General features: G+C 46.8%; 1 long non-coding RNA gene across 1 annotated transcript; it reads left to right on the top strand.

Moving 5' to 3' along the window:
- The first annotated feature begins 300 nt into the window (after positions 1 to 300).
- Positions 301 to 4,236, top strand: LOC144166715 (uncharacterized). The gene is made up of 2 exons (XR_013321738.1): positions 301 to 430; positions 2,856 to 4,236. It is a non-coding gene; the product is annotated as an uncharacterized LOC144166715 (long non-coding RNA).
- The last annotated feature ends 1,522 nt before the right edge of the window (positions 4,237 to 5,758 follow it).

Here is a 5,758-nt window from a genome sequence, read left to right as displayed (position 1 = left end):
TTTGTGCATGCCTTTTGCCACATGCCTTAATCAACGCGTTGCTCGCTCCGTCTTTTCTTGTGTTCTTGCACTAGGTTTTCGCAGTCTTCGGCGGTAACTAGTTACTAACAAGGCGTTAACGGTAACTAGTTACTTTTTTCAGTAACTTGTAACTGTGACGCTGTTACTTTTTTATGGAGTACCTGTAACAAGAAATACCGTTACAGTTACTTCATTTCTATAAAAAAATTATCCAACAGCAACACTTGTTAACCGCTGATGTACAGTTCGCGCTTTCCACTTTTTCGGACTTTCTTTTGCAGAGCCTTCGCCTACCTCATGTATGCCAGCTCACTCCCTTGGCAGTGGATGAAAAACAGCTGGACTATAAATATTTCGGCGTGCACGTGTGCATGGTGTCCCACGTGGTCAAACGGCTCGAAATTTTTAGGTATGAGCTGCAGTATTTCCCTTAGCAGCGCGATGTCGCTCTCACCCAGACCATAAATAACGCTGCGACACGCGTCTAAGTGTACGTGGACGCATGTTGAGACCAGAACTCAGAGTACGATGCGCGGCTGCGCCATTTTTGCCACATCTGGAGCGCAGTAAAACCGTCTGACCCAAAGGCGGACCGGAAGAAAAACATCCACAAACACCGCACACCGAACTGAATCGTTTGCACTTTCGCGGAAGCGTATAAAACTTCAGTCAATGCGTCTCTTTCTCTTTAGCGACGTGCAGCCCCGTTTGTGGGGTCATAAAACGCCGCGGGGAGTCGCTCGGCGTCCCCGCGCTTGTCCAGCCCTGTGCCCACTGTAGAGTGTTCGATTCACAAGTCGCAGTTGCTTGCTACCATTGTGCGCTTTTGAGACCCCCGGCCGTGTTTGGGACCACGTGCTTGGAGCCCTTGGTCTAGAGGCTTCGTCGAGCTGTCAACAGTGCCCGAACGAGGTCGAGGAAGTAATGCCCCTTCACACGCCCCTTCACACATACGACGACCCCAACACACCACCCAGCATCTTGGCCGGCAGACGCCTGACCACGCTGCACGAGGAAATATTTTTGGAAAGCCTCGCGACTTCACTACCAGAGCTGGGGCAGAGACGAATACTGTACCTTCATCTGTTTCTGAATTTTGGGAGCAAAGAATACCTGGGCGAGCTCCGTTCGGCCTACGCCTCAAAGCAAACCAAGGGAGCGGGCTCTGGGATCGGGGACGTGGTCTCTGTGGGAGGCTGGGATTGGGAGAGCAGTGTTTCCCGGTCGAGGCGACACAAATCACCTTTGTGAGGACAGGGGGCGCAGGAAAAAATAGTAATGCGTCCAGTTCAGTTTCCATTCCCTTTTGAAATAACCTTGGCTCATACCGGGAGTGAGGGGTGGAGGAGGGAAGGGAGTGGCTGAAGTTGGGGCGGGAGAACGACTCCGAGGGCCTACGGACAAACGTCGCCTCGGCAGTAGCTGAAATTGGTCTCCGTCTCCGGCGACAAGTGCGAAATAAAATGTTAACGCAGGGCTTTTTTTAGTATCTTTCAAAAACACCTCGACAACCGAAGTACTTCCACATCCGTTTCCCTATTCCTCGGAAGGCCCTTCCGGCGATCCACCACCCCCATTCCCCCTTTTACCTTCTCCCTCACTATGCAAAGTGGTCAAGCGACAACACTGTAGGTGAAAACAAATTTAGTTGACATTGATTGCTTCGTCTGTTTTGTCCTCAAGCTCGGTATAGTATAAGTTCGACCTCCGCGTTCGTACTTTTTCTAAACGTTTGGCTGCCATTTCTGTCGACACAGAGCAAGTGCAACCGCTGCTTGGGCCTCCATTCCTTCGTACGTTTCTATTTAAAAAGCTAAATCTTGTTATCTAACAATTACCTTCATACAGTAACGGAAAAGTAACAACTTTACTTTTTTGCAGTAACTGTAACTGTAACTAGTTACTTTTGGAAACTTTGTAACTGTAACTGCAACAGAGTTACTTTTTTGGGTTAGGTAACTGTAACTGTAACACTGTTACTTTTTTTCAGTAACGTGCCCATGACTGGGTTTTCGCATATGCATATAAAGCATTTTTTTTCGTATGGGCTTCGTTGGTCAAGCAAAACTCGGTTGCTAGTCTACCGCCTGAGTGTCTGGTCACCTTCGCTTGTCCTCGTTTTCTGCGCAGCTTTTCCTTGTCCTCACCATTTCTGCCTGCTATTTGCGAACTTGTTGTTCCAGCGTTTCACCAAACCCCTCGACAGTGAATGTGGCATGGCCTCACCGTATGGGCGTCATTTATCAGCAACGCCTGGTTTCAGATGCCTGTTTCCCCTCGTGACAGCGTGCAAATTCACTACACATCTAGGGACAGGGTGTGGAGGAAATAGATGTGTAATGGGAAAGAACGGTTTCATGAAACAGAGTGATAGGAATGGGACGGAATGAGGGAAGGGAAAGTGTGGCTGGGAAAAATATTTGGGAACGGAATGGGGGTTGCTAGAGCACACAGAGTGAGGGATTGTAAAAGGATGCTTTCCTTTTGGCTGCAAATCTTTCCCAAAGAATTGAAAGCCATTTGAAAAATGCTACCAATCCAATAAATGTGGGCCACTGCTAGCTCCAGGTGATTTTTGACGTGCGGTTTAACATCCATAAAAAATGAAATGGAAAGGGTAACGAGAAACGCCAGCCTACATTATTTGTATCTCTGAAACGAAGGCATTAGTCGCTGTCAAACAAAAGTCGCAGCCCCCCAAAAAACGCGTAATCTTTCGATTAAAACAAAGAATAAACATTTGACTTCCAAGATAAGTGACATAATACGCAAAAATGGAACACAGTGTCGTTCTCTTCTTTTCTCACTGTTTATTTCTTCTCTCCTTCACGTAGGTGCACTGCTGGAACGAAGCCAATGGCTGTCTTTTCGTCCTTCCAGCTTCGCATATCGTCGAGCACGTCCGGCACCATTGCGAGCACCATGTGACCCGCTGCCCCAAGTGTTCAGCGGTGGTGCTGAGCCGTGACATGTGCGCACATCTGAAATCCCGATGTACAGAGCATGTATTGCATACTGCACCTGAAGCACCACAGCGGACCGATGAGAATGTAAACACACAGTTTGTAGCGTTCGAACGAGAGGTAAAGCACCGTGTAATCGAGGTAGATGCTAAGCTTGCTCAATTGTCCTTGGAGAGCACCTCGCAGAGCGACAAACTCGTTACTGTTTGCCACAACCTTAATCATTTAAAGGAAGCGCTGGCGAAACAGTTTGAGTCAGCCTCGGTTCAAACTCTTGATCGTTTGGATCGAAACGAAGCGGATATGAAAGCAATGGTAGCCCACGAAAAAACGATTGAAAAACGGGTAGGCGAACTAGATGCTAAGCTTGCTCAACTGACATTGCACAGTGGCTCTCAGAGTGACAAACTCATTGAAATTTGCCGCAACAGTATTCACTTGAAGGAAGCTCTCGCGGAACAATTTGGGCCAGCCTTAGATCGCCATGTAGGTGAGTTAAAAGCCTTTTATGCAGAAAAAATTGAATCCTTGAGTACTGCCCTAACCTCAGTATTGCCATCAGCCCCACGTGGCGCAAAAACGGACCAACGGGTTGTGACAGGGTATACGGCTCTCAAAGAAAAGGCCCTGAAAAAAGGGTGGTCTCGAAGCTGGAGCTGCTAAGTATATCTACTTGGTTACCTTATGTCCTGGGGAATTTCCTTTCGGAAAGATGGCGAAAGTGCGTACATTGTTTTGTGCTTTCAACTGCACGAGGGCACAGAGGACGACTCTCTTGCATGGCCATTTATGAAAGAATTGAAGATGATCCTCATTCACCCGGATACACAAAAAGAATGGCATCTTAGCGGGAAGCCAAGTACAAACGAGGCTAAGAGGAAGTGTTATTTCAAACCAAACGGGGGACGTAATAGAGCCGTGCGTTTCGCTAATACCAGGGTTGAGTCAAGCGACATTGAACGTGATGGTTACGCTAAGAGAGATCAGCTGCTGATAAGGTTCGAGGTTCTCGAGTGATGGTATGAATGTTGCTTATCACACCCTGCTGATACTCGAACATTTCGCGCATACCAGATAATTTTTGCGAATACAGATGCATTTTATGGTTATGTGTTAAACGTATGTTTGCATATGCAGTACGGTGTAAGCGCGAGTCTGTGGAAACTGTGTACACGAAAAAAAGAAAGCATCCGCTTCTTTCCCAAAAGTATGCTTCCGGCCACCTTGCTCAAAATAAAGTTCGGTTTAATGATCTGCTTTCTCGGGCGTGATTTCTTCTTTCGCAGGCAATCGTTGACCTTAGCAATTGCTACAGGGAAGATACAAACAAATAAGGCCTTTGTTTGGCATGTGTACTTAGATAAAAAATACGAAATTTTGAGGTTTTGTGCCTCCCTGAAAGCAGGGATCACCTAAGGTGCGGAAGCGAGGCTCTTGTTGCTCCTACGCTCGAAAGACGAGGGAATTCCTGGGGCTCGGTAAATGATAAAATTCCGGTCTTTCTGTGCGTCTTTTGCTCAACAAAGTCGTCCCTAACAAAGCAAAAATACTCCCTAAGCTTGCAAGAATTGTCTGCAATTCCCCAGTAGTTTTCTAGGGATACTAATTGCGAGTAGCGCGTTCATGTGGCTGTTTTGGCGTTGGTGTTAAGTTTCTCACCGGAGAACGCAAGTCATGGCTCATTCTGGTTTGCAGTAGTGTGTTGAAGATGTGGGAGGGCAACTTTATAAACGCAGGCAGTTGAAATGGGGTAACCAGCAGAAAAGATTCCCAACCACGTATAAGCTGGGCTTTATTCACATTGATAGCATTGGCTTGGAAGCACGGAATTTGGTAATCGGTGTTACCCGCAGCGAGCCTTGACTTTGACATTGGTTAATCCTTCTTTCGCTTCGTAGAGTAATAAGCTGGGATAGTGCCATGGACCACTTCACAGGTACCCCACCTCCACGGCTCCCCTCTCTTTTCACAACGAATCCGCCAGTATACAAGTGAAGGAAAGCGATATGTGGATAATTTTTACTGGGGCGTCAGAACCAACCCTGCAGCAGGTTTATATTTATAGGAAGTATGGCGCGTATCGACAATGTAGTTGAATTAAGATATACCCCGTAGGGTTTATTTGTGCGAATAGCCATAAATTACTGAATCAATGTTTTTGGCCTCACGGGGGGCATTATACGAGGAGCGTCGAGTACCTCTCCGCTTTGCTGTGAAACTGCATAACGACAGATAATTTAAATGTTTAGAGAATTAGAACATAATATCGGGTGGACAGAGGTACAGTTACAGGTTGTAGTGAGCATGTTCTCATCTGCCTATTAACAAATCTTTGCGTCAAAGTTTAAGCGCTCAGATAATAGCGCCTATATAAGGGTTGCTGCATGGCTGGCCCTCCATTCTGGGTCGTTTATTTACCATCAGGTGAAAAATTAGCCGATGCGGGCTTTTGCCGCAATCAGATGTGTTACACCGAGTGCTTGATCTGTTTTTGAACTTCCATGAAAGCTCTAAAAAGGCTTCACAATTCAACTATACAGCGAATGGCATAAATGTAACATTGATGTGGGCGCACATTTTCAGTCAAGTGGGCAATCAGGACCTCCCGAAAAAAATTCAAGCCACTCCATCCAACGACGACGATGATTGAAACGCGAAGCTTTCTTGTGTGCGAACATCCATTGGTGAAGTGCCAAAGTAAAAGTCGCTGCAGCAAACTCGAAGTGTCATCGATCAAACTGCAAACCGCCTGCGAGTCGAAGGCCAAGCGTGAA

The sequence above is a fragment of the Haemaphysalis longicornis genome, unplaced genomic scaffold (genome assembly GCF_048455015.1).
Source record: "Haemaphysalis longicornis isolate Haplotype H1 unplaced genomic scaffold, Haemaphysalis longicornis Haplotype H1 scaffold_187, whole genome shotgun sequence".
Taxonomy (NCBI): domain Eukaryota; kingdom Metazoa; phylum Arthropoda; class Arachnida; order Ixodida; family Ixodidae; genus Haemaphysalis; species Haemaphysalis longicornis.
The sequence above is the reverse complement of the archived record's forward strand: the minus strand, read 5'-3'. Positions and strand labels throughout refer to the sequence as shown.